Raw genomic sequence first — 13,590 nt, 5'->3', positions numbered from 1 at the left:
TCATTGGTTACCTACTGAAATCTGTTGGGAACGTAATAATACCGCCTGGTATGCCGTATTCCGAGCGCATTCTCATCCGGGACATCCCTAAAGAATCTCGCGGAAGAAATTTCATTGTGCAAGGTGTACCAGAAAACACATACCCTGACCACACTAAATCTGACATTCCTGAATGGAAATTCATCAAGCAGTCCTTGAAGCTCAGCAAGTTGTGAGACTCGCCAAGAAGGACGGTGATTCTACACCTCGACTGATAAAGGTAACTTTCCTATCCTCCCAAATGGCGGCTGCAATTCTGGAGGCATTTTGTGCTTACAGACGCCGGTTGTCAATTGAAAAACATACGCATCCGTATAGGCCACATGACGCCAGAATCAAGCACAAAAACAAGTTGAGGCTGACCATCCCACTTGTGGACTGTCTAGATCATGAAAAAAGGGTGAATGACAGGGACTATAAACTCGAAAAACATTGCATAGGTAGGCTATCTGTTCATTCACATTAAGCTCATGCAGATAGACAGAACGAGGAAGCTCACGCGTTTCAAAATGAAAGCATAAGCTGCTTGCATATGAAAGCCGCGATTTTACTGAATAAAATGGTTGAACTGCGTGAACTCAATAATGCTTATGATGCTCATCTGATAGGAGTATCTGCCAATTGGATATCTTCTCTGCTTACGGACCGGGAGCTAGCAATACCTGGAACGTCTTTGCTTCGTAATAACAGAAAAACAGGGATTAGGGGTGGAGTAGCCTTATACTTACGATCTTGCCTGGTGAATCATCACGCGCGCTAATTAAAAGGACAGCGGTATTTTTCCTCGCTGAGTAAATCCTATTGTTTTGCTCGTTTATTACGTATCAAGACTACTGTTCTCATTTTAATTGAATTTATTTCAGTTAAAGTATTAGACTAGAGTATCGTTACTGTTTCTAAATTAGTTTTTCGTCGGTACTTTTCAGTACTTTGTTTTCTGTTCTATTTGTTAGTACTGTTGGTCCTAAAAATCTACAGTTTTTCACCTTTTCGGTCATAGATCATTATTGTTTCTGAGTATTATTGCATCTAGTTTTTTTTTAAATGACCTGTCTGATGACTGGACAGTGCAAAAAAAGCAATTGCCAACGTCTGGACTGTCGTTATCCCGCTGAAAGCGTCATGCAGTGAGATGAGTGCAAAGGCTGGTACCACAAAGTTTGCATGAATTTAACGCCTGCGGCTTTCAAATGGTTCAGTAAGAACGGTTGCGTATGGCTTCGTCAACAGTGCTGTTCGGATGCGAACAGCTTGCCAACCGAGGCCATCTCATTGGTAAGTGCTGCAAAAAAGTGTTTTGGCAAGCGTGGTCGGAACACATCGAACAGCGCTCGCTCTGTCGACACGCAAATTGGGGTGAAGCAAACTCAGGTGAGTTTGAAAACGGGTGACTCCCCCCGACCAAAGGAGGAAAAACAGTCTACAAAGAGGTCTGTTTTAACTAAAAACTCAAGAAAAGAAGTTTCTTTTGTCCTTCGTCTTCTAAATGGTATCCAGCAGGAAACGCCTAGAGGCAGCAATCCCAAGGCTCGATCGGTTTCCAGCGAGAAACATAATCTGACCTTCCAAATCGTCGACAACCCTCTGGAATCCCACAGTATGTTTGACGTAACTGTGATTGCCTCTCATAGCAACGTGGACGAATGGGTACAGGTCGTAAGGAAGAAACAACATAACGATATAAAAGGGAATCATACCCCCGTAAAAGTAGTCGAGAAATCGAAGAGTGATCACAGTGACAGATCAGTTATTTTTCATAGAATCGAGGAGAGTGAAAGCTCTGAACCAAAAACTCGTTTTGAGCATGACATTGTGCTAATAAAACAGCTACTTATTCAACTCATGCCCCAAAATATCCCCGGAACCATCTTGCTAAAGGTGTATAGACTAGGTAGTCTAGCGAACGTGAAGCCTAATCAACCACGACTACTTAAAGTAGTATTCAAATCTTCGAATGAACGCGACTTAATTTTACAGAATGGACATAAATTAAAGGATTCGGGGGTCTTCATCCGAAAGGACTTACCGTTGGCAGACCGTGTTAAAAGACGGGAAGACGAAAAAGAACTACAACTTAGGTTAGACGCTGGCGAAAAGGACATAAAAATAGTAAATTTTCGGGTTGTAAGGCTTCGACAGAGAATGATGCCGAAGCCACTCTGAGTGAAGCACGAAGCCACTTAAATAGGCTTCGGATCTATTACACTAATGCCCGAAACTTGCTCAATGATCGATCGGAACTAGGTGTACGGATTGACTCTACAAAGCCAGACATAATCGCAGTCACTGAAACCTGGCTGACACAGTCTCTAGATAGTATGGAACTTCATTTCGAGTGTTTTACGTTAGTAAGAATTGATAGAAAACAAAAGCATAAAGGAGGGAGAGTAGCTCTGTTCATTAGAAATGCTTTCTCATTTGCTATTATCGACGGTGTATCCCATGAGAGTGGGACGTGTGAATTAGTTATTTGCCGCTTGAAATGCAAGGGACAAGAGCTGCTGATTGGCTTGGTCTATCACAATCCAAGCTGTGAGGTAAATCAGGTGCTGCTAAGCAGTCTCAATACTTGGTCACAAAGTGGTCGATGTCTAGTCCTAGGGGACTTTAATGCACCTATGATAGACGGAAAAAATCTGCTAACTGAATCCTCAGAAAATTCCATTCAGCAGGAACTAGTTGATGCGGTTATCAAATGTGCCCTGGTGCAACATGTGAAAGAAGCGAATAGGGACGACCCGGACACCGGATCATCTTTACTCGATCTTATATTGACTCACTATGGGGATGACGGTGAGGACCTCCATTACATGCCACACCTAGGCAAAGGTGATTACGCAATTTTAACTTTTGACATCCATATGACTGTCAATCACGAGCACGCGCAAAAGAAGAGGAAATATTCCTGACTATAGGGAGGTAGTACTGCCTCACCATTAGTGGAGAACGACTTTGGTAAGGCTCAAGTGTTCTCAAACTACTTTAGCATATACACTGGATAGCGTGACCATTATCGAACTTGATGTCTTTGGTCTGCTAAATAAGGTTGACATAGGTAAATCCATCCGTAACGCAAGGTCGTCTACCAACAGATTGGAAGAACGCCATAGTAAGACCTGCCTTCAAAACAGGTACGAAACATAAACCTGAGGATAACCTACCAGTTAGCCCGACTAGTGTGGTTGTTAAAATCTTAGAAAAGATTATCCAGAGAGAGCTGTTTAAGTACCTCGATGAAAAACGGATCCTTTCGGAGAAGCAGCACGGTTTCGGAATAGGTTACTCTTGTCTTACTAACTTATTAGTGGCTCGTGAAAGCTGGTGCGCTCTTAAGGACCAGAAGTTACCTGTTAAGGTAGCCTACATTGATTTCAGCAAAGCTTTTGACAAAGTTCCGCACAACCGGTTGTTATATAAGCTAGAAAATGTTGGAGTTGAAGGCAATCTACTGATGTGGATAAAAGACTTCCTAGTTGGGCGTCAGCAAAGAGTATTGGTGAACTTAAAGTTGTCTAGCTAGGAAACTGTGCTTACTGGAGTGCTTCAGGGTACAGTTTTTGGGCCAGTGCTATTCCTCTTGTATGTAAATGACCTTCCTCGTCTCCTATCATCATCGGTCTTGCTATATGCTGACGATGTCAAGATATGGAGAACGACACGGTGTAAGGATGATAGCTTAGAGCTCCAAAATGACCCGAAGAAATTATCTGAATGGTTTCAAATCTGGCAGTTGGCGATAAATACTTCCAAGTGCGTTGTGATGCAAATCGGTCATCAAGGCACATATACATACACGATGAATAACACTGAGCTACCTGTCGTCCAGACATATAGTGACTTAGGAGTTATCGTTAGACAAGACTTAAAAACTACTGCGCACTGCCGTGCAATAGCCGTCAAAGGTTGTAGAACCTTATGGTCAATACGTAGGGATTTTAGTCATATCGACGCTAAAGTGTTTTTTACTTTGTATACAGTATTCGTACGTCCTAAACTTGAGTACTGCATACAAGCGGCTAGCCCCTGCTTAAAAAGACAGTGAGCTTCTGGAAAAGGTTCAGATAACAGAAACTAAGATGATCCCCGAAATAGCGAAGCTTCCGTATGAAGCTCGACTGGCCAAGCTAAACCTTTTCCCGTTGTCGTATCGTAGAACTAGAGGCGACTTGTTTACAGTTTTCAAATTGCTTAGTGATGAATTCGCACCTGATATGCCCTCATTTTTCTTGTCTTCCAAAACAGAGAATTTACGAGGACACTACAAAAAAGTTCACAAGCCCAGAACAAATTACTTGTCAGCTGACTTTCCCATAGAATCATCAACGAGTGGAATTCATTACCTCAGCACGTGGTTAAGGCTCCATCCGTCGACTCTTTCAAAAAAAAGTTGGATCAACTTAGGGACCACCATTGCCAGGACTAACAAAGGCCATCAAGCCTCTTGTCCTTTCCAAACTGAAACTGAAGTGCACAACCAAGAGTTTATCAATCTTTGTAAATCTGTATGGTGCTCAGTAAGAGTGTCTACCACCTCGAGGTGTCTGGTTGGAGTCATCTACAGGAAGCACACTGCCGAGATCGAGTACAAAAATCGTATGCTGGAGGGATTAGACCACTCTAATCGTCTCGGATTCACTCAAGTCCTGATCCTAGGGGACTTCAATATTGCTAAAGTCAGTCTCGCGGAACATACGTATATTTTAGGTGAAAACTTTACTGAAGTTAGATTCTTCAGTCTCATTGAGGATCTGGGATTATTCGAAAGTGTGAAGTCGGCAACTCGTTGAAGAAACAGTCAGATGCAGTCGCGCTTAAACTGGATACTTACAAACGAAAAATTCTTATTGAGAACCTCTCAATTCTGGCTTGCTTAAGTAAGAGTAATCTTGCCGTCACAGCCCTTTTTATCATCAAATCTGAGCAAAGAAATCTCACCAACAACAGGTACTGGAAGTTCAAACGGCCGGATGTGTCAGCTTTACGAAACAATCTGTAGTAAGTGGAATAGGGAGTTCACATTTGGACCGGTCCTTACCTTTAATTACTTACGCCTGTTACTCCTAGTGGAGCATAGGGCGCCGACCATTATTATTATTATTATTATTATTCACAAACGTCTTATGGGTACATAAGTGTTGTGAATAAACCATCTCGGGTTTCTTCAAAAGTGCAATAATACACAAGTTTCAATAATGTTGGCATCGTATTTGCCATATTTGAAAAAGAGAATAATAGTAATAATAGAATAATAATATATCAGGTTCTGTGTAATTGAGAAGAATATTGAATTGAGTTTAAAGAAGGAAAGGAAGAAGATAAGGGAATAGAAATAAAGGAGACATGAAATACACAAATAGTTTAGTAGGCGTGTTTGTGAACACAGAACAAGAATAAACGACTATATATGTATCGTCAAATCAGTAAAAAAATAAAATAGGAAATAATCAAGAAAAAATAACTTGTTATTGCGGTAAGATATGACGTTGGAATAAATGTTTGTGCAGTCATAGCTTGGAGCGATGCTATGAAAGTTTCAATTAAGTGAAAGGGATAATAAGATATAAATATGTATGAGTCATATATGCATAGTGAAGATAAAGCGAGTCTGAGAAGTAAATTTAAATGTAACACAAGTTATTTTCTTGACAAAAAACTTCGTCAACTTCAGAGTAATACTTATTTGGAAGGAAAGGAGAAAAGAAATGAACACCTACTGAAAGGGTTCAACCATGATAATAATAATTGTATGATGAATATCGACCTCTTAAGTAAACTAACAATTTAAAAATATAATAAAATAAGATAAACAATTATTCACTGTGTTCGGATAAATACATGTAGATTATTGTAATAGAATACAGAGTGAAACCGGATATTAATATAAACATTTGCGCAATAATAATTAAGAATGGTTATATGAAAGTCACAATTAACTGAAAAGGATAATCAAATAGAAATTTCTGTGTCATATATATATCTATAAGTTTGAGAAGTTAATTTGTGTAAGTGTAGCATTGGATAATTTTTTTGTTTTTAGTTATAGACGTTAGATGTTTAGGAATAATATATGTTTAGAAGGATAAGATGAGATGAAAAGAATATATAATGTGTTGGGAGACCAATAATGTTACTAATAACAGCAATAATTTTAAATACGAACATAAGCAGACCTCATATATTAAAATGAATAGGAAAAAAATAAAATAAACGTGAAAAGTTTCAAAGGTTACATTTTTTTCAGTCAATTAGATGGATGACGGACTTTGTTTGCGTAAATCATCATTAAACACATTGATATTCATTAGGTGACACAATCCACTTTCGGAAAAAAATCATCAAGGAGACTTCTGAACCGAGTTATAGTTTCATTGAAACGGAGGCTCATTGGCAGTCTGTTCCACATGGTTGACTAGCGAATAACGAAAAAATTCTGGCATAAGTTTGTGTGTTTTCTTGGAATCACTAGGACATTTTCCTTATTGCGTAGACTGTGGGATGATATCATAGAGTCTGAAGGGGTGGGTACCGAAGAGTAGGAAATACCGTTAATAAGCCGGTAGATAAAGACAAGATTTAATTTGATACGTCTGATCCAAAGAGGTTCTAAGTTGAGTTGTTGACATCTTTGGTGATAGTCTTTGCTATCAGAATACCCCATAACAGCTTTGGTGAACTTTCTTTGAACACCTTCAATTTTAATCAAGTCATTATGTCTGCAATTACTGTAAACTAAAATACCATATTCAGGAATGGGTAAGATACATTTTCCGTATAATAACAATCTTGATTCGATATTATTGAAGTTTATCATTATCAATCCGATGAGCTTTCTAGCTTTGGATACTTCCGATGCAATGTGTTCAGAAAAGTTCGGACTGTTACTATATTTTAAACCCAAGTCACGGACAGTGTTGAGGGGTTTCAGTGTATGTTTGTGAATACTCAGATTTAAGTTAAGACAGCGACCAATGTAAATAAATCCACTTTTGCCAACATTAAGTGGCAAATTCCACGAGACAGTCCATTCGTATAACTTGTTTATTTCCTTTTGGATTACCTCTGAAATATAGCTTTCTTTCGTGGGAAAAGAGAATGAGTAAACTACTTTCAGGTCATCGGCGAAAAGGAAAGGCTTACCATACTGAAAGAGGAAACACATGTCCTTGATAAGAAGGAGAAAAAGCAATGGACCAATCACACTTCCTTGTATAACCCCACTTGTTACATTCATAGGTTTAGAGTACCAAGATCCAAAGCGAACGATTTGGCTACGTTCTCCTAAAAAAGATTTGAGCCGATATAGAAGAGGACTCTGTATGCCAAATGAAAAGAGTTTTAGGAGAAGTTTGTGTGATACACTGTCGAAAGCCTTGCTAAAATCGAAGTAAAGAATTATCACTCACTAACCAACATCTTTTCTATGGGTAGTTCGATCAAAAAATTCTAAGTGTGATGTGAAGCATGAGCGTTTAGTCATAAACCCGTGTTGGGATGGGCTAATCAGGCTAGCCGAAAGTAAAAAGGATAATAGCTGTTTGTGGATGATTTTTTCCATGGTTCTTGAGAACACGGATGTCAAATTAATTGGCCTATAGTTAATAATATCACTACGTGGTCCTGTTTTGAATCTAGGGGTGATAAGAGATGTTTTCCATACAGATGGATAGGCCCCATATTCCATAGATAGATTGAAAAGTTTTAAACAAAATGGTGGAAATTCTCTACTACCATATTTCACAAATGATGAAGGTATCCCGTCAGATCCACCATCATAAGACTTTTTCAGGGCAGCTATGGCCTGCTTGATTTTGGAGGGTATAAAATCGATTCTCGATAGGTGTCTGGATGTCAGCATTGGAAATGTAATGATAGAGCTTTCAGTTCCAGTTTTGTAGCATTGCGAGAAGTGCTTGCTGAATTCTTCGCAAATAATATCAGGGTCGTCAACAATGCTTCCGTTGACTATGAAGAATTTAGTCGCGCCAAGAGAATTTGACTTCACGCTGGATTTAAAAATGCGAAGTATTGATAATTCTGGACTTTTACTACCTAAAGCTTTATTTTCTATGTTCATAAAATACTTGCGTTTAGATGAAGCATTTCTGTCGATGAAGTTAAGTATACTCTGAAGTGCATACACGTCATTGTGCTCGTAGTAGCGGCGTTTTAATTTTCCCAGCTTTCTTTTGAAAGGTTTAAAAGTATTCTGGTCTTTATTAGCATTATAAACCACACGGCTAATAACTGGAGCAGTGTAGTCAAGACAATATATCAGGTTGTGGTGTAGATTGGAAAGCGCAATGTCAACATTATTTGTGGTAAAATGAGTTTCCCATGGTAAACATTGAATGAGAGTTCCAGTTCGTTTCCATGTTTGTTGATCAAAATGTCTGCTTTGGTACATCAATGAAGCTTTACAGTTCAATTGTATGGCGTTTATAGAGTGAATAATACTCAATACAACTCTATGGTCACTCATAAAAAACTCATGACTGGTATGCACTGAGATAGAGTCTGTGTTGATTGTAAACAGTAAATCAAGTATATTATTCCTCCTAATCGGTTTTCAGACCTGTTGAACCCATCCACAAATTTCTAGTGTTTCAACTGGCTTGTTATATCTACCTGATACCGGAGTCGAACCACATGTAATTTTCGGCAGATTAAAATAACCTTCGATGATTTTAAAAGTATGCGGTTGGTGCGAAGCAATGGAAAAGATGTTTGTTCGTAATCTGTCAAACTTAGTATCCGCATGAGGTGGTCTGTGCATGCATTCCAACAGTAGATAATATTGAGATCCACAGTTTACATTAAACCAAGTGGAGTCGTCTGTAGCATCAAGAGATTTATCCTCAAATTTGCACCCCTGAATGTCTGAACGGACATAGACAATTGTATCGCCTCCTAATCCACAACATCTATCGGTTCTAAAGAAAACGTAGTTATCTACATCAAAGGAGTGATCAGATATAGATGAATTGCGCCACGTTTCCATAATAAGTACAATGGTTGGATTTACAAGGAATAAAAGGGTTTTAAGATGAGTAATTTTATTGGACAGAGAGTGGGTATTGAAAGAAAGTATAAGAAACTCGGAGTTATCATGGTGAAGCAGGTTAGAGTATAAATCGCAATTGGTAGTTCCATGAATACTCGTAGGATTGGCTAAGGTAAGAGTTTTGTTGCGAGGGGAAATAGATTCAACCACTTTGTCAACATGTGAAATATGTTTACCGTTGCCGACAGGAACGCCGGCGGAATTACAAAAAAGTCTTATCATTGCTATTAGATATAACATCTGATAAAAGCATAGTGTACATATTGGGAGCCGGACCAATAAAGCTATCAGGTCTATGTGTGCGACCAATCGCCATTTACAATTCAGATTACTATTTATACCTGGCGTATGGGTAACATGTTTCAGACGTTTATTTCCAAGGTTTGTGTTTAATTTTGTCTCCTTCGTAATTTGGGGGACTTTTGTGCTGTTGAACATACTTGCGATGGTTTGCAAGATTCGAATGTATCGACATTAAGTATGTGATCAGTTATATAAATGTTATGATTAGTTTTCCTGTTATCCTGTAACTGGGTGTTGCACTAACAGGGATTTGGACTGTGTTGTCCCATTCGTCATCAGAACAACTACTTCGGGTTGAATCTAAGTCAACAGTCCTAAGACAATGGACATCACCTACATCGGGATTACTTTTTTCTGGGTTTTGAACTTTAGGAGCTTCAGGAGAGTTTCTCTGTGGTGTCATACTTGCAAAGCTAGACGTCCTCTTAAAATCGGACTTAATTTTACAACCGTTTGGATTATGATGCGTTTGGGAGTTTGACGCTGGTGGTCTGTAGTTATCTCGTTCTGCTTTTTGCTGGCATGGTGTTCTATCTGGAAGAATCTAAATATCCTTGAAAATCTGTTTCTGTTTCAATGAATTGGGGAAAGTTAGAAACTCACTGGCTTCTGCAGGTGAGTTGAATTTGAAGAAGATCGGTGAGTGGATACCAGGGTGACTTCTTTTTATTCTTGTGCATACACATGGTACGTGTGTCATATTACTGGCTCTAAGCAGACTAAACTTGATATTCTTAAGGGCATATGTGTCCGGTATATTGAACACAATTGCATTGCTAGATCGTCTTATTCTTCCAAATACCTCTGATGCAACGCGATCTAGGAGATTATTTATGTCATTCACTTGATCTGGAATCTCTGTGAGGTTGAGGTTGATGAGATAATAAAGCGGATTGAAAATATTCATGTCAGCTTGCAACTTTTTATATCATCCACATCGTTAAAACTGTGATTACCGTCACTGTTTACCAACAGAGTCTTCAACATGTATGGCATGGAGACAACTGGTAAAAGCTTGTCCGCTTCCGAACGAACGGAGTAGCTCGTCTCGCTGAAATTGTCGGAAATCGTGTCAGCTATAGTGTTAGATTGTATCGTTTACCTACGTTTGTCTGGAAGCCTAAAAGTAGGGGTCTTCATTTTCTTTTGTGACATGATAAGAAAGTGACGTATAGCAGATGGATTGAACAAAATGTTGGAAATAGAAATGGGTGAAAAAATCAATGCCGAGGGCTCAAGTCAGTTTAGAAATCAAAACCTATGTTCTGACCAAGAGTGAATGTATCGTGAGAAATAGTGAAGGTGTCAAAAACAGGAGATGAGAATGGCAGGAAGATTGTAGTGGAGATGTAGTCTGTATGTCAGTACCTGTGTGGAGGGAAAATAGAACATAAAAGAGCAAGTCGTGTAAATTTTAACATATATATTACACTGAAAGATAGCCTTATATAATAAAGTTATTTAGAAATGTCGATAATTAGTATCAAACAATCAAAGTGAGTACGGTATATGGTACATATATAAACTGAAAGTCCACATTAGTAAAAATTGGAAGCTGCAGAGATAAGTAGTTCAAAAAATTATTACCGTCTAAGATTATTTTGTTGCTTTATGAACAAATACATGAAACAGCCTTTTGAATAAAAGTACTGTCAAAAAACTTTGACAGACCCACTGTATAGGACAGGTAATTTCTTGAATTAACTGAGTTTAAGCATCCAAATACGATTTAAAAGATAGTACATAAAATAGTGAGTACAGTGTTTTATCAAACGCGATTACATATACTTCTTGGTAATAGGTAGAGGTCTGAATAGATCCTGTAAATACATAAAGTACGTGGGTTATAGCATCCAAACACGATATAATAATACTCCTTAAGGAATAGAATACAGATATGAAACTCAATCCTTCGTCGAATATGATTATATATGGTTTTAAAAATGACAATGCATGGTTTGATCATGCAGCCAAAATGAATATATGTAATTATATGATTGTAGGAATATTATCATAAATACCATGAATAAATTTAACTCAGATCTTATCATAAAGCGTGAAATTTACCGTTTATATATTAGTAGTTCAGAATTGAGTTATCTTCCATAATTCCAATAAAAAATAATCCATCCAGCTCTGTGAGAATCCTAGAACAAGAAAACTGAAGGCTTCGGCCTGAAAGTAACGTCAAATCCGTAGCGTTTTGGGCATTCCTTTTCAGTTCTATCCAGTTGTTGTTGATTCTTCTCATATCTGTCTCGATTTCTCGCCGTAATGTGTTGTTTGGTCTTCCTCTTCTCCTTTGGCTTTGAGGATTCCAAGTGAGGGCTTGCCTTGTGACGCAGTTGGGTGCTTTCTCCAACATGTGTCCTATCCACTTGCAGCGCTTCTTCATGACTTCTTCCTCCACTGGGATCTGGTCTGTTCTCTCCCACAGTAGGTTGTTGCTGACAGTGTCTGGCCAACGAATCCGAAGTATTTTGTGTAGACAACTGTTAATAAACACTTGTATCTTCTGGATGATGGCTTTCTCAGTTCTGCAAGTTTCCGCCTCATACAGTAGAACTGTCTTGATATTTGTATTGAAAAGTCTGACTTTGATGTTGTTTGACAGTTGTTTTGAGTTCCAGATGTTCTTCAGTTGTAGATGTGCTGCTCTTGCTTTGCCGATCCGCGCCTTCACATCTGCATGAGATCCACCGTGTTCATCAACGATGCTGTCCAGATATGTAAAGGTTTTACATCTTCCAAAGCTTCTCTGTCAATTGTGATTGGATTGGTGCATGCAGTGTTGTATCGGAGAATCTTGCTTTTCCCTTTGTGTATGTTGAGACCTACTGCTGCTGATACAGCTGCTACACTGGTCGTGTTCTCCTGCATTTGTTGTTGCGTGTGTGATAGAAGAGCCAGATCATCTGTATCCTAGTTGTCCACTGTATCCCATGCTTCTCTCCAGATGTTGACGTCTTCATGATCCAGTCGATAACCAGGAGAAAGGGTGTGAATAAGCAACCTTGCCTGACAAGGGTCTTTATCTCGAACGAGTCTGTCAACTGTCCTCCATGCACGATTTTGCTGTTTAATCCATTGTGGGGATTCCATATGATATTGACTTCGTTATCACGCACGCCGGAGTGTAATATGATGAATTCCATGCAATTGTTTATTCTACGATGACTCGTGGTGTTGCGATTCGGTTGGTATACTATCGGCCCTTAAGTGATCCAACTGACACTATATTGATGAAAGCCTCATCTGCAACTGCACAGGATTTTCCGAAGTGGACCTGAGCGCTGAGTAGGTGTTCCGGAAACTGCAGCACCTAAGAAAAGACACTCCTTCTGACCCGGATATGGTTCATTCTGCTATACTGAGGGAAGCAGCTTCAATTCTGTCAACATCGCTTAGCGTGATGTTCTCACACTCGCTAAGCCGAAGCAAACTACCGGTGGTTTGGAACATGGCTCACATCACACCAATTTTCAAAGGAGGTCGACTCAGCGAACCTTCAAGTTACCGACCGGTGGCTCTCCTCTCTATAGTTTCAAAAATTATGGGGCCACTGATACGCGAGGGTATACACGACTGTTAAACTTCTTTTCATTCCAACGGCATGGTTTCAGAAGGGGTCATTCTTGTATAGCCAAATTGCTGACTGAGGTGGACAGATGGACAGCCATTTTTGATCGCTAGGAGAAGGTTGACGCCATACGCCTCGACTTCTCACAAACTCTTGATAAAGTCAACCACATATGTTTTATCAATAAGCTCAGACGACTAGGTATCATATCATTTCTAAGTGGTTGACTTACACCATATCTAAGAAATCGACATCTTAAGGTCAGGGTTAACTTCGATTTCCCTCAGACTATGGAATGTCCTAGTGGAATCTACGAGGGCTCAGTAATGGGACCTCTTCTTTTTTTATTTATATAAACGATCTTCCACAACAGGTACCGTAATTTATTTATGTAATAAATCGTGTGAAACTTTGGAGAGAGATACGCAACCAAGGTGATATGCCCGCACTGCAGGAGGATCTGACTCGACTTCAAAGTTGGACAGATGACAACGAACTTACTTTTAACAATTCAAAGTGTAAAGTAGAGCATTTGAGACATATTGAAGACTACACTTACAACTGAGGAAACTTCCCTCTAGAAGTATCTCAAATTGAAAAGGATTTA

Source organism: Schistosoma haematobium, chromosome ZW (assembly GCF_000699445.3).
Source record: "Schistosoma haematobium chromosome ZW, whole genome shotgun sequence".
Lineage (NCBI taxonomy): Eukaryota > Metazoa > Platyhelminthes > Trematoda > Strigeidida > Schistosomatidae > Schistosoma > Schistosoma haematobium.
This window is presented reverse-complemented; position numbering follows the sequence as displayed.